Here is a 26,933-nt window from a genome sequence, read left to right on the forward strand (position 1 = left end):
ATGGTCACAGAGTATTTAGATCTCTGAATAGAAGTAGTATTTGAAGTCAGTGTTACAGCTAACAAAATACTTCATTAGATGAAGTCCAAAATATCCTAAATTATAAAAAACATTCCTCAAAAAAGATTCATGTGGCTCTTAAATCACAGAGCTCTCTCTCCACAGAGAATGAATATCCCTTTTATGATGACTTTCAAATCATCTGTAGATATGGATACAGGGATACATATGTCGCTTGCAGGAATTTCTCATGAATGACAAAGATTCAGAGGTTAATTAGTCATGACAGAGGCTCAGAAATTAAAGAAAAACTCCAGGATAGAACTGTTTCTTTTTCTTTTTTGTAACTATTTGTATTTATCATTTTTGTCTTGGTGATATTTTTTAAGAAACTAGTGTACTTCATATCACATTGTAGTAAAGAAAAAATGGTCTGCATATTTCAATTCTATTTTACCATAGTTTATGGATTGCTAAGCTGTTTCAGGAATTTAGCATAATAACTGGACATAGAAACATTCTTGTACATGTAATATTCAATCCTATGACCTAAGGGATTGTATTTTTCCTTGCTGTGATAGCAGAAGAGAATGGGGTTAGATAGCTTAGATTCGGAGCATAAGCTAAAAGAATCAGCACTATCTCAATTATTGTATATTCTAAATTTTGGAACTGTATACTTGTATCTCATTTTGCATAAGTACTCCTAATACTTTAGAAAACTAATGGCAAAGGCTTACTGAACCCATGTGTATAACTATTACATCAGGTAGCTGTAGGTATAATCAATGCTATGTAACAAACGACCCCAAAAGTTAGTGGCTTAAATCAACAAAATTTGTTATTTATCAAAAGTCAAGAGTCAACTAAGTGGTTCTCCTGATTTTGGCTGGACTTCTAAATAGGCTTTTTTCTTTAGTTGGTGGGGTTGGTCTAGAGTAGATGCTACTGGAATGAATAAGATTTTGTCTCATGTATTTCACATTGCTCTTGTAAGGACCATGTCATTTACTTGTGTTGGTGGAAGAAGTTCTGGAGAAGAAGCAGAAACATGCAAACACTTTCTTTACATTCTGTTGGAGATATTTATTATTGTCCAACTGAGCAAAGAAAGTCAGAGGCCCTAGCCCAAGGTCCCTGTGAAATAATGCTACAAAGGCCATGATATAGGGAGAAGGTAAAAATCAGGGCCATTGATACCCTTAGTCTAATAAAATTATTGACCTCTCCAAATAACTAAAGGAAAGGTTATAATATAAATAACAAAAGGAAATTTTAAAAATTTATTTTATTTTATTTATTTTTATTTTTTTAAAATTTTTATTCATTTTTAAAAAAATATTACATTCAAAAAATATGAGGTCCCATTCAACCCCACCGCCCCCCCACCACTCCCTCACAGCAACACTCTCTCCCATCATCATGACATATCCATTACATTTGGTAAGTATATCTCTGGGCATCGCTGCACCTCATGGTCAATGGTCCACATCATAGCCCATACTCACACGTTCTATCCAGTGGGCCCTGGGGGGATCTACAGTGTCCGGTAATTGTCCCTGAAGCACCACCCAGGACAACTCCAAGTCTCAAAAACGCCTCCACATCTCATCTCTTCCTCCCATTCCCCGCACACAGCAGCCACCATGGCCACTTTTCCCACACCAATGCCACATTTTCTCTGTGGACCTTAGATTGGTTGTGTCCATTGCACATCTATGTCAAGAGGAGGCTTAGATTCCACATGGATACTGAATGCAATCCTCCTGCTTTCAGTTGTAGGCACTCTAGGCTCCACGGTGTGGTGGTTGACCTTCTTCAACTCCATTTTAGCTGAGTGGGGTAAGTCCAATAAATCAGAGTGTAGGAGTTGAAGTCTGTTGAGGTTCAGGGCCTGGCTATCATATTGTCAGTCCAGAGATTCAAATCCCCTAAATATATCTTAAACCCCAGCACCAACTACAATTCCAGTAAAGTAGCATGAAAGTCTTGTGAAAAGAGACCCATCTGAGTCCAGTTCCATCACGCAGAAATACCAGCTCCAAAGAAGGGCCAACTGACATGGCAGTGAACCCCATCTACCGTGACCATAGAACCTGTGGGTCTCTTTAGCCCTCAAAAGAACCAATACCTGGGGTTGTATCTACTTTATCTGTCTCTGAGATTCTGCTTAGGTGTGCATAAGGGCAATCCTTCTGACAACCTCCAGACTCTTTTTTAGAGACTCATAGCCATATAAACTCATTTCTGCTTTCCATTTCCCCCTTACATTAGGTCAAACAGCATTTTAAACTCCTGTTATTATATGTAGACAGGGATATTCTGCTGGCCCACATTCAATCTTTAATTCAAGGTCATTTTCTAGTGGCATCATCAGCTGGTACTTGGTAGTGATCCCTCGGTGCCAGGGAGGCTCATCCCCAGGTGTCATGTCCCATGCTGGGGGGAATGAATTGCATTTACATGCTGAGTTTGGCTTCGAGACTGGCCACATTTGAGTAACATGAAGGCTGTCAGGAGGAAACTCCTAGGCACAGTGCTGCTCTAGGCCTTGTTCTTATTTCAGGCGTATAGGCTCACAAGCATAGTCATTAGTATCAGGGGCTCACTGTTGGACCCTCATTCCTTCCTGGATCTTACCGTTGCACCTGGGGGACTGCTGCTGCTCCCCTAGGGACCACGACAGAGCACCCCCGGCCAGGAACCCAGTACCCCCCTAGCTGTTGTGTTTTAATTGTTGCCACTATGAGTATATCCAAAAATTACCATGCACCCTGGACATATGCCCTGTATAACTCCCTGTCAACCATATATCACCTGTCAATAACATCCTATACCAGTATTCCTCTGCTGCCATTGTTGAACCACTCTGTGATCCAAAACGTCCTGAAAAGTGAAGCCCAATATGATGTCAGGATTCCTTACTAGTAAAATGGAATATAGCGAAGGGTTTAAAGGTTAGATATAGAATACGTATTGATTTGGAAAAATTCTACATCCTACCTTTTTCTTTTCTTTTTTCCTAATTATTGAGCTTCTCTTCACAAGAGCCCTAGATCACAGTAATTCATATATACAATATACAGTACTCCCACACATCCACCATAAAACCTTTTCCCTTCCACAGCGATATTCTTATAACTTATTCATATGATATTTACTTAAACTGATGTACAGACTCTGAGACAATAGCTTTCAAACAAGGAGACACCTGTGCTTACATTGTGGTCCATACTTTAGGATATACAGTTTTCTAAAGTTTTATTTATCCTATGTTTTACATTCTGGTTTACATTATTAGTCTGTCATCCCCTATATGTTTATGGTGTAATACTACATGTTTTATATCCATCCTTGTGTACTCTCATGGAACTTCTCTCTTACCCCCACATTTACCTGGGTTCCATCCATTTAACATCCATTTTCCCCTCCCCTTGGGGCCCACAGTGACCGCCAATCTCCATTTCCCGAGGAGCCACGTCCAGAGATACTTGCAACAGTGTTCAGGGCCTGATTGCTCAACTGCCCTAATGCCCTGGGAGCCATCCTTTCTCTCGAGAGATACAGTTCACTCTTTTTTGATGGCATTGGTCCTCCCCAGGATGTGGGTCCACCCCCACTCTCGCTACTTGGGTCTCTATCCAATGGTATAACCCACCATGGCAAAATGAGCATTCAGACATTCCCCCGGAGTCCGTCCCGTGTCAGACCCTCTGAGCATCCTAAACAGGTAACCCTCTTAATTATATTTTGATACGGGTTTCTCAGCATTTTACTCTCAACCAACATCTGACACTCACCTATGTTCGTATGTTGCCTCTCCCTCCCCCCCATTTTTTGTGCTCTATTACCCATCCGCCCATCCCCAGCCCCCCTCAAACCTGCAAAGCCCCACCCAAAGGCAACCCCTTGCCCCCATTTTATCTCTTCTTTATGTTCATACTTAACGCCAGCTCATCATAGATTCCACCCCTGCAGACGTCGGCTCACATCCTTCCTCCACACCCCGATTTCCTATAAGCCTATCTTCCAGTCTCTAGCTCTCTGAGGCAGCTTGCTTATTCATATCATTGAGGTCATGTAGTATTTGTCCTTCAATGACTGGGTTGCTTCACTCAACATAAGGTTCTCAAGATTCATCCATGTTATCACGTGTGTTTGTAGTGTATTTGTTCTTAAAGCCGAGTAGTATTCCATTGTATGTATATACCACATTTTATTGATCCACTCCTCTGTTGATGGGCATTTGGGTTGATTCCAACTTTTGGCGATAGTGAACAATGCTGTTATGAACATTGGAGTGCATATATCAGTTTGTGTCCTTGTTTTCAGTTCTGCTGGGTATATACCCAGCAGTGGTATTGCTGGGTCATATGGCAAATCTATGGTTAGTTTTTTAGAAACCGCCAAACTGTCCTCCAGAATGGTTGGATCCTTCTGCATTCCCACCAGCAGTGAATGAGTGTTTCCATTTCTTCACATCCTCTCCAGCATTTGTATTCTTCTGTTTTTATCATACCTGCCAATCTTATGGGAGTAAGATGGTATCTCATTGTAGTTTTGATTTCCATTTCCCTGATAGCTAGAGATTTGGAGCATTATTTCATGTGCTTTTTAGCCATTTGTATTTCTTCTTTGGAGAAGTGTCTGTTTAAATCTTTTACCTATTTTTTAAATGGGTTGTTTATCTTTTTATTTTCAAGATATAGGAGTTCTTTATACATGCAAGTTATAAGTCTCTTATCAGATATATGGTTGCCAAATATTTTCTCCCATTGTGTGGGTTCACTTCTGACTTTCTTGACAAACTCCTTTGAGGTGCAGAAGGCTTTAATTTTGAGGAAGTCCCATTTATCTATTAGTTCTTTTGCGGCTCATGCTTTAGGTGTGATATTCATGGAGCCATTTCCTATTACAAGGTCCTGTAGATGTTTCCCTACACTGCTTTCCAAGGTCTTTATGGTCTTGGCTCTTATATTTAGGTCTTTGATTCATCTTGAGTTGATCTTTGTATAAGGTGTGAGATGGTAATCCTCTTTCATTCTTCTACATATGGATATCCAGTTCTGCAGGCACCATTTGTTGAATAGGCCATTCTCTTCCAGTTGAGAGGGTTTGGTGGCTTTATCGAATATTATATGGCTATATATATGAGGTTCTTTATCAGAACTTTCAGTTCGATTCCATTGGTCTGTGTGTCTCTCCTTATGCCAATACCATGCTGTTTTCACTACTATAGCTTTGTAGTAAGTTTTGAAGTCAGGTAATGTGATTCCAATTTCGTTTTCATTTTTCAATATGTCCTTGGCTATTCGGGGCCTCTTTCCTTTCCAAATAAATTTCATAGTTAGTTTTTCTAGTTCCTTAAAGAAGGCTGTGTTGATTTTTATTGGGATTGCATTGAATGTGTAGAGCAGTTTTGGTAAGAAAGACATCTTAATAATTTTTAGTCTTCCTATCCATGAACAAGGAATATTCTTCCATTTATTTAGGTCTTCTTTGATTTCCTTGAACAGTCTTGTATAACCGTCAGTGTATAAGTTTTTTACATCTTTAGTTAAATTTATTCCTAAATATTTGATTTTTTATTTACTATTGTAAATGGTATTTATTTCTTGATTTCCTCTTGATCTTGCTCGTTATTGGTGTACAAAAATGCTACTGATTTTTGCTCATTGATTTTATAACCTGCAACTTTACTGAACTCATTTATGAGTTCTAGAAGCTTTGTTGTAGACCTCTCAGTGTTTTCTGTGTATAGGATCATGTCATCTGCAAATAATGAAATTTTGACTTCTTCCTTTCCAATTTGAATGCCTTTTATGTCTGGTTCTTGCCTCAGTGCTCGAGCAAGTACTTCTAAGACAATGTTTTTTTTTATTATTATTATTTTTTAATTACATTAAAAAATATATATGAGGTCCCATTCAACCCCACCGCCCCCGCCCCCCACTCCCCCCACAGCAACACTCTCTCCCATCATCATGACACATCCATTGCACCTGGTAAGTCCATCTCTGAGCATCACTGCACCCCATAGTCAATGGTCCACATCATAGCCCAGACTCTCTCAAGTTCCATCCAGTGGGCCCTGGGGGGATCTACAGTGTCCCGTAATTGTCCGTGAAGCACTATCCAGGACAACTCCACGTCCCGAAAACGCCTCCACATCTAATCTCTTCCTCCCGTTCCCCACACCCAACAGCCCCCATGGCTACCGTTCCCACACCCATTCCACATTTTCTCTGTGGACATTGGATTGGTTGTGTCCATTGCACACCTATGTCAAGTGAGGGCTTAGATTCCACATGGGTACTGGATGCACTCTTCCCGCTTCTAGTTGTAGACACTCTAGGCTCCATGTTGTGGTGGTTGACCTTCTTCAACTCCATGTTAGCTGAGTGGAGTAAGTCCAATAAGTCAAAGTGTAGGAGCTGAAGTCTGTTGAGGCTCTGGGCCTGGGTGTCATATTATCAGTCCAGAGATTCAAATCCCCTACATATATCTTAAACCCAGCACCAACTACAATTCCAATAAAGTAGCATGCAAGTCTTGTGAAAAGAGATCCCCTCTGAGTCCAATTCCATCACGCAGAAATCCAGCTCCAAAGAAGGGCCATCTGTCATGGCAGTGAACCCCTTCTGCCATGACCATAGAACCCGTGGGTCTCTTTATCCCTCAAAAGAACCAATACCTGGGATTGTATCTACCTTATCTGTCTCTTAGACTCTGTTCAGTTGTACATAGGGCTATTCCTTCTGACAACCTCCAGACTCTTTTTTAGAGACTCACAGCCTTATAATCTCATTTCTCCTTTCCATTTCCCCCTTACATTAGGTCAAACTGCTTCCCGAAGTCATGTTATTATATGTAGACAGGTATATTCTGCTGTTCCACATTGAATCTTTAATTCAAGGTCATTTTCTAGTCGCTTCTTCAGCTGGTATGTGGTAGTGATCCCTCGGTGCCAGGGAGGCTCATCCCCGGGTGTCGTGTCCCACGCTGGGGGTAATGCATCACATCTACATGCTGAGTTTGGCTGTGAGAGTGGCCACATTTGAGTAACATGAAGGCTGTCAGGAGGAAACCCCCAGGCACAATGCTACTCTAGGCCTTGTTCTTATTGCAGGTGCATAGGCTCAAAAGTGTAGCCATTAGTATCAAGAGCCCACTGTTGGGCCCTCCTTCCTTCCTGGTTCTTGCCGTTGCACCTGGAGGATTGCCGCTGCTCTCCCAGGGCCCACAACAGTGACCCCCTGGCCAGGATCCCAGTACCCCCCCAGCTGTTGTTTTTAATTGTTTCCACTATGAGTATATATAGACATTACCATATACCCTGGGCATATGCCCTGTATAACTCCCTGTCAACCATATATATCTTGTCAATAACATCCCATATCAGTATTCCTCCGCTGCCATTGTTGAACCACTGTGATCCAAAACTTCCCGTAAAGTGAATCCCAACATAATGTCAGCTTCAGAAGAGTCTTAGATCACCAAAATTCATATATACAAATATACAGTATTTCCCCAGATCCACCATAAAACCTTTTCCCTTCCACAGCAATAATCTTTTAACTTATTCATATCATATTTCCTGAAACTGATGTACAGATTCCGAAACTATAGTTTTCAAACAAGGTAACATTTGTGCTTACTATGTGGTCCATACTTTAGGTTGTACAGTTTTCTACATTTTTTAGTTAAGACAATGTTAAATAGAAGGGGAGACACTGGGCATCCTTGTCTTGTTCCTGACTTTAGAGGGAAGGATTTTAGGATTTCTCCATTGTAAACAATGTTGGCTGTAGGTTTTTCATATATACTTTTTATCATGTTCAAAAAATTCCCTTGTATTCCAATCTTTTGGAGTGTTTTTATCAAGAAAGGGTGTTGTATTTTGTCAAATGCTTTTTCTGCATCTATAGATATAATCATGTGATTTTTTTCCTTCAGTCTGTTTATATGGTGTATTTCATTGATTGATTTTCTTATGTTGAACCATCCTTGCATACCTGGAATGAATCCCACTTGGTCATGGTGTGTAATTCATTTAATGTGTTGTTGAATAAGATTAGCAAGTATTTTGTTAAGTATTTTTGCGTCTAGGTTCATTAGAGAAATTGGTCTGTAATTTTCCTTTCTTGTGGTGTCTTTGTTTGGCTTTGGTACTAGCGTAATGTTGGCATCATAGAAGGAGTTAGGTAATGTTCCTTCTGTTTCGATTTTTTGGAACACTTTCAGCAGGATTGGTGTTAGTTTTTTCTGAAATGTTTTGTAGAATTCACCTGTGAAGCCATCTGGCCCTGGGCTCTTCTTAGTCGGGAGGTTTTTAATGGCTGATTCTATCTCTTTACTTGTGATTGGTTTGTTGAGATCATCAATTTCTTCTTTTGTCAATATGGGCTGCTTATGTGTTTCTAGGAATTTGTCCATTTTCTCTGAATTGTCATTTTTGTTGGAATATAGTTTTTCAAGGTATCCTCTCATGATAGTCTTTATTTCTGTGGGGTCAGTGGTGATATCTCCTTTCTCATTTCTTATTTTGTGTATTTGCATCTTCTCTCTTTTTTTCTTTGTTAGTCTTGCTAAAGGTTTGTCAATTTTGTTGATCTTCTCAAAAAACCAGCTCTTGGTCTTGTTTATCTGTTCAAGTGCTTTCTTATTTTCTATTTCATTTAGTTCTGCTCCTATCTTTGATATTTCCTTCCTTCTTCTTCCTGTTGGATTACATTGTTGATTTTTTTCTAATTCCTCCAAATGTGCAGTTAGTTCCTCAATTTTGCTCTTTCTTCTTTTTTGATATATGAATTTATGGCTATAAATTTCCCTCTCAGTACTGCTTTTGCTGCAACCCATAAATTTTGGTATGTTCTGTTATCATTATCATTTGTTTCAAGGTAGTCATTGATTTCTTTTGAGATTTCCTCTTTGACCCACTGTTTTTCTAAGAGTGTGCTGTTTAATTTCCCAATCATGGTGTGAAATCTGGGCCTCTGACCCTTGCAAATTTCCAGCTTCACTCCACTGTGGTCAGAGATATTATTTTGTATGATTTTGATCTTTCTGAATTCATTAAACCTTTCTTTCTGGCCTAGCACATGGTCTATCTTGGAGAATGATCCATGTGCACTTGAGAAAAATGTATATCCTGCTGTGTTTGGGTGTAATGATCTATGTATGTCTATTAGATCCAGCTCCTCTAATATACTGTTCAAATGTTTTGTTTCTTTAGTGATTCTCTTTTGAGATGTTCTGTCAAGAGTTGATAGTGGTGGATTAAAATCCCCCACTATAATTGTAGATGCATCTATTCTTTCACTTAGTTTTTCCAGCATTTGTCTCACGTATTTAGAGATGCCCTTGTTAGGAGCATAAATATTTATGATTGTCCGATCTTCTGGACAGATTGTCCCTTTTACTAAAATGTAGTAATCTTCTTTGTCTGTCACAATTGTTTCGTATTTAAAGTCTATTTTGTCTGATATTAATATAGCTACTCCTGCCTTTTTTTGGTTATTGTTTGCTTGTATGATTGTTTTCCAACCATTCACTTTGAACCTCCATGAGTATCTGGGTATAAGATATGTCTCTTGTAGACAGCATATAGATGGGTCATATTTCCTTATCCAATGTCCCAGTCTGAATCTTTTGATAGGTGAGTTTAATCCATTGACATTCAGTGTTATTTCTTTCAAGAAATTATTTGTGTTAGCCATATTTTGATTGGAGTTGTGTTTGTCATATTTTGTTTGTGTTTTTTTCCCCTTCTCTTTTAGTCTTTTTTGTTGCTCTTACACTCTCCTCCAACTCTGCCTGTCCTGTTTTTTCCTTTCTTCCTGCAGAACTCCCTTTAGAATATCTTGAAGGGGAGGTTTCTTGCTGGCATTCACTTTCAGTTTCTGTTTATCTGTGAATATTTTGAACTCTCCATCATTTTTGAATGCTAGTTTAGCTGGATAGAGTATTCTTGGTTGGAAAATTTTTCCTTTAGTACCTTGACTATATCATACCACTGCCTTCTTGCCTCCATGGTTTCAGATGAGAAATCAGCACTTAATCTTATGGAGCTTCCCTTACATGTGATGGTTTTCTTTTCTCTTGCTGCTTTTAGAATTTTCTCTTTGTCTTGAGCATTGAATAATTTGACAAGTATATGTCTTGGAGTGGGCCTGTTGGGGTTATGACAATTGGTGTGCGCTGTGCTTCTTGGATATGTACATCTGTCTCTTTCAGTAGATTTGGGATGTTTTCAGCCATTATTTCCTGCAACACTCCTTCTGACCCCTTTCCCTTCTCTTCTCCTTCTGGAATGCCTATAATACGTATGTTTGAGCATTTTGCATTATCATTGAGGTCCCTAAGTCCTAGCTGGATTTTTTCTATCTTTTTATTGACCAATTCTACTATCTGTTTAATTTCTGATATACTGTCTTCCACATCACTAATTCTCTGCTCTGCCTCTTCTAGTCTTTGCTTTCTAGTATTTGCTGCAAGTGTATTTTTGATTTCTTGAACTGTGGTGTTCATTCCCATCATATCTGTTATCTTTTTGTGTATGTCTGCAATTTCCCCTCCAAGTGTTGTCTTCATATTGTTATCCTCTTCCTTTACTTCATTAAATTTGTCAGTGATAAATGTTCTGAGATCTTTCATTCCTAGTGCGAAGTTCTGCTCCCCTTCCTGATTTTTAGTTTGTTGATTGGATTCAGCCATGTTTTCCTGATTACTGGTTTGGTTTGTAGATTTTTGTTGCTGTCTGGTCATCATTTTATCTTGATGGGTTTAATCAGTTCCTTAGCTTCTTTGTCTAGTCTTGGGTATTAATTAGCTGTTGCTTTTCCTTAAGTGTTATCTGTAAGTTTGTCACTTTGTTCTTCTTATTCTAATTTCTTATTGCTGGTTGAGTTCACTTTAAAGGAAAGTATTAGGGCCAGGGAAAGGCAATTGTGTAAGCAAGGAAAAAGTGTAAAGTAGTATTGGTGATAAATGTTAACAGAGCAACAATATGAGATCTGGGAGGATGGATATTAGATTCATGTAAGTTGTGTAGAGTTATAGCAGTAGGTAGAGTACCTATAATGAGGTAGTAGACTGAATATGGGAGGAATATGGTATGAATTAAGAAGCTAGTATTTTTGTGAGAGAGGGAAAGAGAAAAGAAAGATAGTAGTTTCAAGAGTGGATAACAGACAGAAAACAAAACAAAGGTATTAGAAATTAAGAGTTATACACTTTGGGGATCAAAGAAAGGGAGGTAGGATGTAGGAGAGACAGTAGATGATGGAGGATATGAAGATGTAGGGGAAAGGGGATAGTGTAGGTAGCCAAAATCAATTCTCACAGAATTGGGCAGTGGAGGATGAGAAAACCTAGCAAATGTGAGGTGTTCCCTGCAGCACCTATTGTATAATTAAGATAAAATAAAATAAGAAGAAAACGAGGGACAGGAGAGAGAGAAAAAACAGAAAAAAAGAATAAAAAGAGAAGAAAGGAAGAAAGAAAAAGGGGGTGGGTAAAGGGCAGGGAACAGGTAGGGGAAAGAAAAAAAAGATATACACCAACCACAACAGCAACACCACCAAAAAAAAAACCTAAATAACTGATAAAAAAAAAAGACTTTGGGGGATACGCTGGGAGAAAAGACTAGGGGATAATGCAATGTTAGCAATCAGGACATTAAAAAAAAATAAAAAATAAGATAAAATGAAAATAAAAAGAAAAAATGAAACGAAAAAGAAAAAAACGCAAATGTTGAGGGCTAGGGCCTTCAAGGACCTCAGATGGACCTCAGGTCGTGATGGATTCAGGGATGGAAAGTCTGAGATATTGAAGACTCAAGAGGTGTGAGTCTCTGAGGTGTGGGCCACCAGGGTTTAGGGGACTCAGACCTTGCAACCTCAAATCTGGTCAACAGAGAGCCTGGGAGCACCACAGTGTAACACAGCCTTCAGGGATCTCCACAGCTGGGTGCCAGCCCTATGGGGGAAGTCAGATCCACAAACTCTATCTTACGTTTGAACCCAGCAATTCACTCACTCACTGGGGTCTATTCTGTGGATATATCATCAGTTCGGCTTCAGGACAGCTCCCACCCTGTAAGCCCCCAGAACAGCCACCTGAGGGCACCTCTACACTGCAGCCAGTTTAATGACGCAGATCAGAAGTCAGGCCCAGGGATGGGGCTCCAGCCAGAAATGCCAAGAACAGAGTCCAAAACCAGAATTCCCAAGCTTCGCAAAATGAGTTCCCCAATCGGCTTCCAGACATGTGTCATCCCCCTTCTCCCCTGCCACACCCTGTAACAGCCTCCCAATTATGTCCCTTTATTGCCAGCAATCTAAGTCCGCTGCAGATCGGCAGCCGGACTTGTGGGGGTGGGGCTCCAGGCAGAAGCACTATTACTTGTGTCCACAATCAAAAATTCCCTGCTTCGCAACAAAACTCCTGTTTGTCTCCCCAAATCAGTCTGCAAAGGCGTCCCGTCCTGTCAACCCCCTAACAGCCTTCCCAGGGCTCACGAATTCCCCAGTACCGCAGAGCCTCCAAAAAGCACAACCGCAGTGCCAGTTCCGTGGCTCCACCCCCACCCCAGGAGGGAGCATCCAGGGTGCAGCTCTCACTTCCATGCAATAGAGTTTCAATTATACCTTATAGACTAATCCTCTCCATTACCTTCTCACCAAATCAATGTCCAGACACTTCCTGCCCTGCAAAAATCCTGAAACAGCCTGCTCCCGGAGAACCTCCAACGCTGCCCAGCCGCTTCTTTGCAGGAGAGCCCATCAGGTAAGCTCACTCAGCCACCATCTTGCCCCGCCTTCCAGATTGGAAATTTTTAAATTAACATGTCAATTATATATTTATATATCAGTACTAAATTTCAGAGAAATATGCCTCCTATGAGATAAGCTTACAGGAATTTCTTCAAGAAAGAGTATATGTGGGAATCAGAATATGAGAAGGGATAATCAACTAACACACCATTCAGTGCAAAAGAAAACCTGCCCTGGGGGGTTCTTTACGATTGTGCAATAGAGGAGCCAAGATCATTTGGTGTGGTAGATGTGGATGCAAATCTACTAATCTACTCACCACAGGGAAGAAGTTCCTGACATTGGCACACTAAGGAGTTCATTAGGGTGCTTACTCTCAGGGCTGAGACAGCTGACACCCCAGAATGATGGTTATTCTCAGAGAAGAAAACAAATATTTTAGATAATTTTAAAAGGCAAAAACAAATATTTAATATAAATTTCCTCCCAAAATACATGAGACAAATAATGGTAAATCTGAAGAGAGAAATAAATACATCTGCAACAACAGCTGGTGACTTTGATACATCATTCTCATCAACAGATAGAATATCAAGGCAGAAGATCAGTAATGAAGGCGAGAATTGAATAAGATGATAAATGAACTAGGCCTAATAGACATATTTAGAGCCTTCACACAAAAAAACAGCAGAATATGCATTTTTCTCAAGTACACATGAATCAATTGCCAGGACAGACCACACTTTAGGTCACAAAGGAAGTCTCAAAACTTATAAAATATTGAAATTATACAAAGCTTCTTCTCTGACCATAAAGGAACGACACTAGAAATCAATAACAGGTGGAGAACTGGAAAACCCACAAATACACAGAAACTGAATAACTCACTCTTAAACAAATGATGATGGGCAACAACCATCCCCCAAAAAACAGAGCATCTAAAATTTCAAGGAAGATAGTTCCATCCATTTGTCCCCTAGGATCTAAGACCTTCTCAATCCAAACAATAGGCATCATCATCCCCAAATCCTCAAGACTGAGAAATGAAAAAAAAAAGGGGGTGAATGTAACTATGGAATTTAATAGACTTATGATTATTCTAGCAATGGAAGAATTTGCATCATTATACACAGGCAGTGGCCACCAGAGTTTCTGAAGGGAGGAAGAGGGAAGAGTAGGGTATCATGGAGTACTTTGGAGACATTGGAATTCTCCTCCTTTGATAAGCAAATTGGGATCTCTGGGTTCCATTTCTATACTATTGTTTCAGTCTGCCCCAGGCAAAGACACTGGAAGAATTTGTTTCAATCCTTCCCAGGATAGGGACTAAGGAGGTAAACATTTAAAGACAGTGTGCTTCCTCAGAGCTACAGGGACAGTAAGCAGAAGAGCTGCATTTGCTGGACAGTCAGGAAAGCTCAGCTTGGGGAAACATCAAAAATGCTTTTGATGCCCTTTCTGATCCTCTCTCAGGGCACTTTGGTCTGCACCCTTTTTATGGGTCACTGGCTCTGTTTTGGCTGGGAAATACTGAATTGGGAAAGACTTCTCTGGGGTGATTCTTCTCCCAGAACTTGCCCTCCAGGCAAGAGCAGTTAGAAATAGTGAAAGGCATGTAAAAATCCAGTGAGGCAAAATAAAAAGAAACAGTGAGGCAAAATAAAAAGAAAATAGATCAATATTTCCTAAGAAGGAACAGAGTGAAAGAAACTTTCTCCTGGAGGCAAAATAATTGCACAAATAAGTGCAATCTTAAAATTGCACTACATATCCAGGCCAGGAATCAGAAGGTGAAGATCTGAAAAAAATATGATCAGTTAAACATGAAGTATTCAAAAGGTTGAAAATGAGGTGGACTAAGCATAAAAGAAGAGCCTTAGTACAAGACAATCAACAATAAATCCCTAAGTAAGAGAGGAACTGACCTTCAGAGTAAACTCATCAATATAATCAGATGCCTAAACATCAGCAAAAAATTATAAGCCATATCAAGAAACAGGAAGATATGGCCCAGTCAAGGAACAAACGAAAATTACAAAGGAGACACAGTTTGTAACAACTTATTACAGAAGTTCAAACAAGTCAATGAAATCAATTCCAGAAGATGAAGGAAAATATGGGTAAAGAGATAAAGGATATTAAGAAGACAGTATGTGAGCATAGAGAAGAAATTGGAAGTATATAAAGAAAAATAACAGAAATTGTGGGGATGAAAAGCACAATAGAAGAGATTAAAAATATATTAGAGGTATACAATAGCATATTTGGACAGGCAGAAGAAAGAATCAGGAAACTAGGAAACAGGAAAATTAAAATCTTACAGATGGAAGAACAGATAGAGAAAATATAAAATATTGAACAGTGTCTGTGGAATTTGAGTGAAGGCATGAAGTGCACAAACATAGATGTCATGGATGTCCTAGCAGGAAAAGAAAAGGGAAAAAGGACAGAAAGAATGTTTCAGGGAATAATGGATGAAAATTGGCAATTGTGAATAATGTTGCTATGAACATAGGTGTGCAAAATATATTTTTGAGTCGCTATTTTCATTTCTTCTGTTTATATACTGAGTATCATGATTGCTGGGTCATATGGTAATTTTATACCTACCTTTTTGAGGAACTGCCAAACTATCTTCCACATTGGCTTCACCATTTTACATTCACACAAGTAGTGAATGAGAGTTCCTATTTTTCTGTATCCTCTCCAATACTTGTAGTTTTCTGTTTTTCAATAGCCTTTCTAGTGTGTGAGAAATGATACCTCATTGTGGTTTTCTTTTGCATTTCTTTAATAGCTAGTGTTGCTGATCATATCTTAATGTGATTTTTGGCCATTTGTATATCTTTTTTGGAGAACTGTCTATTCTTTTGCCCATTTTTAATTGGATTTATTGCCTTTTCATTGTTGAGTTGTAGGAATTTTCTGTATATCCTGGATTTACAATTATTGTACATATGGTTTCCAAATATTCTCTCCCATTGAGTAGATTGTCTTTTCACTTTTGTGGGAAAGTGTGTAAGGCTCAATTTTTCAAAAAAAAAATTTGAGCAGGTCCCATTTGTATATTTTTTTTTCTCTCATTGCTGTGCTTTGTGTGTAAAGTGTAAGAAATCATTGCCTATCACAAGATCTTGAAGATGCTTCCCTACATTTTCTTCTGAGAGTTTTACAATTCTGTTCCTATATTTAGGTATTTGATCCATTTTGAGTTAATTTTTGTACATGGCATGAGGTGGGGATCCTCTTTCATTTTTTCACATATGAATATCCAATTCTCCCAACACCATTTTTGAAGATACTATTCTTTTCCAATTGAGTGGACTTGTCAGTCTTATCAAAAACTCAATTGAACATAGATTTGAGAATCTATTTCTGGACTCTCAACTAGATTCCTAGTGCCAGTGCCATGGTGTTTTGACCACTGTCAATGTTATATGTTCTAAAGTCAGGAAATGTGAGTCTTCCAACTTTGTTATTCTTTTTCAATGTGTCAATGTTATATGTTCTAAAGTCAGGAAATGTGAGTCTTCCAACTTTGTTATTCTTTTTCAATGTGTTTGGCTATTCAAGGCCTTTTATCATTCCAAATAAATTTGATAACTGGCTTTTCCATTTTTGTAAAGTGGACCATTGGAATTCTGATTGGGATTGCATTGCATTTATAAATTATTTTGGGTGGAACTGACATCTTAATGATATTTAGTCTTCCAATACATGAACACAGAATATTTTTCATTTTATTTATGTCTTCTTTGATTTCTTCTAGTAAGGTTTTGTGGTTTTCTTTGTACAGGTCCTTTACATCTTGGTTAAATTTATTTTGAGAAATTAGATTCTTTTAGTTGTTATTGTAAATGGAATTTGTTTCTGAATTCCTCCACAGATTGGTCATTACTAGTGTATAGAAATATTACTGATTTCTGCATGTTGATTTTATACTCTGCAACTTTGCTGAATTTGTTTATTAACTCTAGTAACTTTGTTGTGGATTTTTTAGGACTTCTAAACATAGGATCGTGTAAACTGCAAATAGGGAAAATTTTACTGCTTTATTTCCAATTTGGGTGCCTTTCACTTCTTTTTGTTTCCTAACTGCTCTGGCTAGAACTTCCAGTACAATGTTGAATAACAGTGATGACAGTGAGCATTCTTGTCTTATTTCAGATCTCAGAGGGAAAGCTTTCAGTCTTTCACCCTTGAGTATGATGTTAGCTCTGGGTTTTTCACACATGCCCTTAATTATATTAAGGAAGTTTCTTATATTCCGATTTTTTGGAGAACTTTATTATTAAGAAAGGATACTGGATTTTGTCAGTCACCTTTTTGGCATCAATGGAGATGGTCATGCAATTTTTTCCTTTGTTTTGTTAATGTATTGTATTACGTTAACTGATCTTCTTATGTTGAACCACCCTGCATACTTGGCATTAAACTCACTTGATCATGGTATAAAATTCTTTTAATGTGCTGTTGGATTCAATTTGCAAGTATTTTGTTGAGGATTTTTGTATCTATAGTCATAAAAGCTATTGGATGGCAATTTTTTTCTTGTAGTATCTTTTATAATTTTCTTACTTTAAAGAAATTTTAGATTACATAAATGTTACATAAAAAATATAAGTGATTCTCATGTGCCCCACTCCCTCCTCCTCCCACACTGCACCACCTTAACAACATCCTTCATTAGTGTGGTACACTTGTTTCAATTGATGAACTAATCATGGATTATAGTTTACATTAAAATTAATAGCACGAGTATAAGAATGATCTTTCATATGACCAATATAGACTATCATCTCTAAGAGTAAAGTGTTAGAGCAGGAATATACATTATACAAAATGGTTTGGGAGTTCAAAAAAATAATGTGCATTTAAATAGTCAGAAATGTCCTATGAAACATTCTTCCTGGGAGAAACATGAAAAGTCTTTAAAATTCCCACATTATTATTCTTATGGAAATGCCAGAAGATATCGCATCTTTAAAATTGAAACAATTTGAGATGTCAAGAAAAGTTTCAGATAAAAAACAAAAATTACTGAATTTTTTAGATGACTGAGGCAATGAAAACAAATTAGATGTTTCAAAATACTAAACTAGCAAATCAAAGATCTACCCTGAAATCTTCTTAAGAATTCAGAGAGAAAATATAGAGAGAAATATTATGAGCCAGATGACAAAGCATGGAGGATTGTTCCAGATCTGCTATAAGGTAATAGGAAATTTAAAACATAATAATGAAACAGATGAAGAAAAGATTTTTGAATTTTAAGGAAAATAATTTCAATAACTGAAGAAAGAATATTGACCTTGTCTGTTTTAGCCAAGAAATTTGTTAAAATTGTTTCTAGTCCAAATTCCTAGAGGACTTTTTGAAGGAAGGCATTGGAAGGGAGAATAAAGTTTAGCAAAAATGAAATATATTTTGAAAACAGTTTTGAAAACATAGTTAATAAGAAAGGGCATGTAATATCAAATAGTATACTGAAACAAAGTTACAATTATAAATAGACACAATAAATTTTCCTCAGCTTTAGCCACAGAATTTCCTGAATTCATTGAGGTTTCATTTTCTCTTTTAAGTTTTCTTCATAACCAGTTATTTTATTTTAGGAAAAAATTACTATTCTTTAATAATAAAAGTGCATTTTATACACCCTATATATGTAAGTTTTTATTTTGGGAACTGTCTCAGAGCAAATTTCCTACAACATACAATTACCATGATTACATTATTTAACAAGTATTTTGTTTTAGCAATGTAGGAAAAACTACTTTCCTCATTATTTTTGAAAATGTAAGATTCCCAATGGAATCAAAATTATCTGAGGTGGCTTCTGATGGGTTTTCCTATTATGATGTTAATCATCAATTCAGTTCTGTTTAATAATGCCTTTCTGTAATTAGTCATTTGAATTTTCAGTTTAAGCAATACTTCAAATTTATCTTATTAGCATTCATATTTATTAATATAAGCACTTATTTAATTTTTGGCCATTTGAACTGAGCTCTTTCAGGAATTACCATTTATCAATTTATATTACCATTTAGAGGTATTAAAATATACACTGGCACTGAACAAACATAAAATGTGTTACGATACACTGTCAGAAACATAAAGCTCATTAACTTGACTCATAATTCCTAGTCCTTTGGTATGGTTATTTTTAGGCTTTTCATTATTTTATATCTTTGATTTTACTGCCTTTAAGATTTTTTTCCTGGAATCAGTGTTGCTTGTAATGTGCAAGCTTGTTTTTGGAAACACTTTTACTAGTAATCAGCAACAGTTAGGAGTATTTGAGCATTATAAATGCCAGTTAAGCTTTTTTTTAGCAGTTTAGATAGACAGGTATTTAACACATATATTTTAGATTATTACTTTTTAGGAGTGTACTTAGACACTTAGGAGTCAGTTAAAAGCTTACTTAGAAGAGGTAAACAATTGTATGTTTGTTAAGGTTGTCGCAATAGCTGGGTATTGAATTTTTTTTTTTTTTTTTTATAGAATGAGAAGGATCAAAGGAATAGGATCTGAGATGGTGTTTGATTTGGGAGAGATCAGAGAGAGAGAGAAGGTGGCATTAATGCACATAATGCTTTCTGCCTCGGCCACTCCCTGGACAGGGAGGACAGGAGCTAGGGAAAGAGATTGGAGAGCGAGGAGTTGGACTGGAGTTGGTGGTGGGTGGGAATAAGGGAGCGGGTACAAAGGGAGGTGCGGGGAGACAGGAGGATGTTGTTTAGGATATGCTGATGAGGTATATGATGACATAGGAAGGGCATGATCGGAAAGATTGGAGTTGGAAGAGGGTTTTCTCTGTGCAGAAGGAAGGGAGGGTGACGAGGAGAGGGGCATAATACTTGTGAACAAGTATGAGGGGGAGAGAGTGGGGAGCAGAGGGCAGTGTGGTGAAAAATGGGAGTTGGAAGGCAGTAGTGATGAGGGTGGAGTGGAAGTGGGAATGGAGGGTGAGGATGGAGACAAGGGTGAAGTTACATAGGGAGGAAGTGTGGGAAGAACTTGGTCTGCCAGATCTAAGTAAAGATTTTCAGAGGTTTTAAAGGAGGAGGAGGAAATTTTCTTCTGAGAGGGTTTTCGTTGTAAGAGAAGGATTTGATAAGAAACAGTATTGGCAAAGGGAGAAATGATTTCAAGGAGGAAAAAATGCCTGAACATAAGGAATTTCAGACCATCTGCCATAGCACTGGATGAAATTCTCTAAGTCTTGGAGAGTTTGGAATTTGAAGGTACCATTCTCCTGCCATTGCCTTTCATTGTCTAATTTGTATTGTGGCCACACAGAGGTTGAATAGAAAATGAGGTTTTGGGGTCTGATATCTCCTTTTAGGTATAGCATTTTAAGATTGTGAAGGAGATAACCCAAGAGGCATGGATTTTGGGGGAGCTGAAATTGAATTCCCCATTTTAGATGTCATGGGTGTGACTAAGTTACTCTAGGACAAGAGAGATTCTGAGTGAGACAGATATCCAAATCAGTCAGAAATCTCTCAAGAAACAGAAACTGTACTTGAAGCCAGACGTCTCCAGAGCCAAGGGATTTCTTCCCACAAGGACACAGCCTTTCCACTGTGGCCCCTGGGAATAGCAGTGAGGATCACTGACCTAGTGCTAGGTTTTTTGGTGTATTGTCATGGACAACAGAAAAAGCAGAGAGAGAGAGAGAGAAAGGAGTTGGATCCTCCAGTGGAGAAATCCTTGACCCACCAGCTGTGATTCAGTGTCTGGTGCTGGATAGGCTCTCTTGGCAGCACAGGGTGGAAATTCCTCATCGGTCAATCACTCTCTATGGAATCCTAGACCTGGGTTTTTGGCCCCAAATGTTTGAGAAAAGGCCGTTGCTGGGACACAGAGACTGACAATTGCAGGCAGGAAGTATATTGGGAAGTTCTCCCAATAGAGGGGGTCTAAAGAATAGATTTCAGTGCCCTCCCTCCTCTACTAGCATGGCATAGGTCTGAAAATAGACTTCAGCCTGCTAGTGAGTATGACTTTATACAGTACATCAGTAGGTGGGGAAATGGAGTACAGCCTGGGGCTCAATGGCCAGGAGGAAGTGGGCTAGGAGGTCTTAGAATGTGGGAGGGGTTGGTGGTGGCTGGGCCTGGAGTAGGTAAAGGCCCTTATCGCTCCACTTTGTGTATTCTTGGGAGGGGATGGGCTGCCTCCTAGCCCTTAGGCTATGGCTTAATGGGTTATGGTTGGAGGCTGCCTTCAATTTATGTCAAAGGGGAGTTGAGGCAGGGTCTTACTACCTTTTAATCTTTGCAAACCTTTTAAGGGGGAATCTCTAACAGTTTCTATATCCAGGTTTCTATATGACTTTTTCATCCTTCTTAGCCTACTTTGGGCTCCAGGAATATTCATTCACATATATAACCACATATTTAATTTTTAACAATTTGAATAGAGTTCTTTTAAGTATTCTCATTTGTTAATTTGATATTACCACTGCAATGTATAAAGATATACACTGAGTAAATAGGCAGACACAAATAGAGAGTTAGACACAAACACACAACTCACTGATGTTTCTTATAGTTTCTATTCTTTTACAAAATAAGTTTAACTGTAAAATTACATTTAAAAGATTTCTTTGAATGCTATTTCTAAATACTCTAATTTGCTCTGTGCCATACAGTTTTATACAAGACTTTTATTCTTTTTAAATATTGACATAATAAAATTGTCCCCAATGCTTTAAAATACTATTTACAACATTTTACATTACTTCAGAGCTTTACTTATTTCTCATTTTGACTTTGACAGACCTTGGATGAAAAACACTAATTTCAGTATATATTCAATGAGGTCACTGAAGCATCAGAGAAGCGGGTTTTTCTCATGAATTGCTGCTTTTAGGAACCTCAGCAGTCAAGGCAGGAGGCCTCCCCCACTCCCCAGTCCTCAGAGATAACAGGACTCTGGCAGCTAGACTGGAAGAGTGGATATTCAAACCCAAGGGTCAAAAATTCTACCAGGCAGCAATTTAGACCATATTTGGAGCCATGAGAGAAAACAGGGTTATTAGCACCACCGGGAGGACAGCAGACAGGGTTGTCTCAACTTTGCTTTCCACTGAGATATAGAGGGCAGAAGTTACCATGAAATAGCCATAAGCAAAGGCAAGGGGTGAGGCTAGACTTGAAGTAACCATAAAGAAAGGCAAACTCAGTTTATAATTACCATTACAATAGATAGCATATGCTCGGGTGTGGTTAGGCCTGAAGTAACCATAAACAAAGGTAAGTTTGTTGAAAATAACCATTACAATAGGTGATGTCTAGGCTAAATCCACTCAGTTATAGCAATTTCAGATATAATTCTCCTGTTTTATAATATAAAGGCATCTACATAATGATCCTAACTCTTAGTTCAGGGAAGCAGATGTGGCTCAACCGACTGGGCTCCCATCTACCATATGGGAGGCCCTGGGTTCACTTCCCAGGGTCTTCTTGTGAAGGCAAGCTGGCCTGTGCCCCGTGGAGAGCTGATGGCCCATGCCCTGTGGTGAGCTGGCCCAGCAAGATGACTCAACAAAGGAAGACAAGCAGACACAGAAGAACGCACAACAAATGGACACAGAGAGCAGACAGCGAGCAAGCAGCAAGGGGAGGTATAAATAAATAAATAATAAATCTTAAAAAAAGTTTCCACTTAAAAACATTTTGGGCATTTCCATTTGTTAACTAAGCAAATAAAATATTTTATTGGTAATAACTTGGCTAAATTTTTCTGCTTTCCCCACAGGTGGACTAATTCCACTTGTGAATTATACATCAAATTCAATCACAAGATAGTATTGGCATTTAAGACTCATTTTTAGGTAACCTTTAATTATCCAATTTGTAACAGGTGAACCCCGAATCTAATTTATGAGTTCCTAGGCACAAGCAGAATAACAAAGTTAGAGCAAGCAAAGATTAGAACAGAAGAAAGAATTTTACACACTTAGCTTATCTTAGGGAAAGACTTGACTTTAGAATCACCTAGATGCAAAGCTCTAAGTGTCTGTGAATGGCAGAAACTTTGTGCAGGACAATCCCTGGGCAGCTGCTAAGTATGAAGCTAAGGGATCCAGAAAAGCCCTGCCCCTGAGGAGACATGATTTGGGCTGCATCCCATTAGTTACCTCCCATAAGGAGTAAAACCCTGCAAGCTTTTTTCACTGGAAGTATTGGGGCGTTATAAGGAAATTGGTAGGGAGCTAGGAAAGCCAGGAATCTGTTATTCCTAATTGATGGCAGATGAGGAGGCTCCTTATTCTACAGGGGAGAGGTTTAGTAAATGGAGTATATTTCCTCATTCCTTTAAGGAGACAGGCCATGTGGTCTCTGGCCCTCAGATCTGCCTGTCCTTTCCTCTCTTACACAGGTTTACCTGGAATTCAAGGTCCCATACAAAGCCCTCTCTCAACCATGCTACAGTCATGTAGTATGGCAAGAAAAGATTAGCCCCTATCAGTAGGCAGGTTGAACCAATTTCTGAGAAGGCACCCCAATGGGGAGTCTGCAGGTATGCTGGAAGAGCATTTTCTCCTAGAGGAGGATAAAATGTATTCGTCAGCCTGGGGACATCCCACCGCTAGATCTAACTCAACAGATTGCTTGCAAAACCAGTGTCCTGGAAATCAGAGAGAGTTGTTCTCACTGTCCCCACATTCTGAGGATTGGGGGCTTTGTCTCTGGGCATCCCGAGAGCCTTAGAGGTCTTGGGGGTGTCTGGGTCCAGCTCCCAGACCAAACACCCAAGCTAGGTTGACCCTAGGAAAGGGGCTGGGAAGGAACTTTTCTTTTGCCTACTTTGCAGCACTTTTAGGAGCTGGCTGTGAGAGAGCTCATCCGACAGCTGCTCCCAGGGGCTGAGTTCTGCAGTTAAACCTGACATTAAAAGCCCATTAAAAAACTAGAGAATAATTGTTCTGTGACTTGCTGGCAAACACCCTCAGGAACACCCCAAGACAATCTCAGGGCCTCCTAGAGGTGGAAAAGAAGCAAAACTTCAGGACACTACCAAGGCTGGGGCTCATGCCTCCCTAACAAATGCATTTTCAGTTAATAAGTCATTCTAAAGCATGTCACAGACCCAAAATGAGGACAGCAGAAGTTGGAAGATCAAAGGCACTTTTAATTAAAAGGAATTAACTAACAGTCTAAGGAAAAGATAGAGCAGGTGATAGCCATTCTGAATTCACAGAGAAAGCCTGGTAAACTCCCAGCAGACTCCTGCTCGACTCAGGCCACATCCCCAATTAGGTCTCAAGGGTGGTTTCACCCACCACACTGAACTTCCTTGAACTACAGGGCACAAGGACTCACCCCCACCACCTCCGGAGAGAGAGCCAGAAGTCTGGGCAGACTATTTTTGTCCTGTGGGATTCTATCCAGGAATGCATTTAAAATGGCAGAGCCAAAAGAGGGCACAGACAGACTATAATTAAAAGTTTAGACTCACCAGTTCTTGCTGGATGTTGAGGAGGGTCACCTGCTTCTAGAACTCCTGGCTGTCACTCACCAAATGAAGGCGGGGAAGTGTTGGATTCCTCTAGGTTCTTTACTATGTTGCATAAAAGAATTTAAGAACCAGCCAGTTTAAGTATAAAAATATGCACCAAGATTTGGTGAGGGCTCTTCTAGGCAGAGAGAGCTCCCCTACATTTTTTATGTAACATTTATGTAATCTAAAGCTTTTTTTAAAATAAACAATTTTTTTAAAAATGTGACAATGAATAAAACATTGAATTATATTCAAAGGATTGTTGCAGACCCACATGACATTTTTATGCCCCAGGAGCATAGAAACAAATTTGGAAATAACTATTACAGTTAAGATTACCACAATGGAATTTTAACCGCATGACAATATTTTGAGCAAAATATAAATGGGAAATTTCAGCCAGCCAAATTCAAAATTGACAGTTGTGACTATTGTCAATTGACCATTGACAATTGTGAGCAAATGCAAGAAACTTTGTGCAACAAATCTACTTTTCAGCACTGCTACCCTTAATCTTGTATCAAATTTATAAAAATTAAATAATTTTATAAAAAAAATAGAAATCAGGTGTTCAAAGAATTTCCTAGGGATCTGGTACACATCAAAAGTCTGGACCTGAAGAAGAAATGTATGCTGCTGGATTTCCCAGATCTGGGGGAGTAAACAGCATCAGTGACCCACCTTCTTCACAGTGACCTGTGGCCAGTTGGGGAACGTTTGTGTTCAATGACCCTGACTCCTGACAGTCATGTCTTCCCAGTGCCTTTGTACTTGTAGGCTGTCTTCTCTTCATGCCTCACACGTCTCAGAGCTTATGTCCTTTCTACTAGGGAAGAAATTGTTTCCCCTCAGTGGAGAATTTTAACAGAAACAAAAATATGCTGAGTGAATAATATCTTAAATTTAGGAAGTTGCTATTTCATGATGGAGAGTTTGCTGTGATTTCATTTACCAACCCCCCAGTGTCATGTTTTGAAACTATAATGTTTATCAACAGCTGCACTTATTAAGTGAAAATTAATTCATTTAATACGAGTAAAACAACATTTCAGAGTACCCATTTGCATAGTATAGTGCTCAGTGGCAAGACTCTTGGAGTTTATTAAACCTGTTCCAAAATCTCAGTATTGGTACTCACTAACTGCTTGATCTTGGAAAAGTTACTTAGTCTCCCTGTGCCCCCGTTTACACACCTGTAAATAGGGGAAAACAATGCTCATAGGGTTATGTGAAAATAGATAAGACGATGTATGTGAATGGTTGAGAAATTTGTCTGCCACAAAATAAGTGATCAGGGAAATGGACTTGGCCTAGTGGATAGGGCGTCCATCTACCACATGGGAGGTCCACAGTTCAAACCCTGGGCCTCCTTGACCTGTGTGGAGCTGGCCCACGCACAGTGCTGATGCATGCAAGGAGTGCCCTGCCATGCCAGGGGTGTCCCCGCATAGGGGAGCCCCACGTGCAAGGAGTGTGCCCGGTAAGGAGAGCCACCCAGCATGAAAGAAAGTTCAGCCTGCCCAAGAATGGCACCGCACACATGGAGAGCTGACACAAGATGACACAACAAAAAGAAACACAGATTCCCATGCCACTGACAACAACAGAAGCAGACAAAGAAGAACACACAGCAAACAGACACAGAGAACAGAAAACTGGGGTGGGGGAAAAGGGGAGAGAAATAAAAAATAAATAAATAAATAAATAAGCTATCAGTAAAGAGTACCTATTTTAATCAGTAAAAGACAAACTTTATTACCACACTGAGTTAATATAATTCTAACTCTAAGTAAAAAAAAAAACCTTTTCATGTGAATTATCTTATCCCGTATCAAAATATAATCTTACTTAGTATTAGAAATATTGAGAATATTTCTGCATTCCTGCTATCCAGGACCCCATACCACTTCAGGTGTGTTTGGAATTAACTGATGTATGTGGCTTTCTTATGGTTAATCATCGTTTAGTTCTTACTCTTTCAGAAGTTTTGTTCACTGTTACACTTGGAAAATCCCTTTGAGTTTCCAAAATGACAGTGTTAGCCACTTCTTTCCATGCATTTAGCACCCATAGGAAACTGATTACTTTGTGGCCGATCACTGTTTATTAAGATACCTGTGTAGCAAGTTTAGTTTTCCTGTGTCTCAAACAACCATTAACATCTCTTACTTCTAACTGTGTAGCACAGGAAGAAGGATCAGGGAAAGCCAGACTATGACTTTCACTCTAAGAGAAAATCTTTAAGCGATGATTTTTAAAAGTAACCTAATTATGATTAACAATAATATGAACCCATGACCCCAATTTTAAATAAGTAACAGAGTACCATATAAAGTAAATACAAAACTTTTCCCATGGCTCTAAAACATACTGTGGACAAATTCCTAGAAACACATAAACAGCCCATATTGACAAAAGAAGAAATTGATGATCTTAACAAACCAATCACAAGCAGAGAGATAGAATCAGTTATTAAAAATCTCCCAACTAAGAAGAGCCCAGGGCCAGATGGCTTCACAGGTGAATTCTATAAAACATTCCGGAAAGAACTGACACCAATCCTGCTGAAACTATTCCAAACCATCGAAACAGAAAGAACATTACCCAACTCCTTCTATGATGCCAACATTACCCTAG

General features: G+C 38.8%; 1 long non-coding RNA gene across 1 annotated transcript in view; it reads right to left on the reverse strand.

The window, feature by feature from the left end:
- LOC139439724 (uncharacterized) overlaps window positions 1–24,318 on the reverse strand; it is a 41,437-nt gene extending 17,119 nt beyond the window's left edge. Inside the window, exon 1 of the long non-coding RNA XR_011649809.1 lies at window positions 24,255–24,318. This is a non-coding gene — a long non-coding RNA (uncharacterized lncRNA). The remainder of the gene's footprint in view (window positions 1–24,254) is intronic.
- Window positions 24,319–26,933: the final 2,615 nt, after the last annotated feature.

The sequence above is a fragment of the Dasypus novemcinctus genome, chromosome 10 (genome assembly GCF_030445035.2).
Source record: "Dasypus novemcinctus isolate mDasNov1 chromosome 10, mDasNov1.1.hap2, whole genome shotgun sequence".
Classification (NCBI taxonomy): domain Eukaryota; kingdom Metazoa; phylum Chordata; class Mammalia; order Cingulata; family Dasypodidae; genus Dasypus; species Dasypus novemcinctus.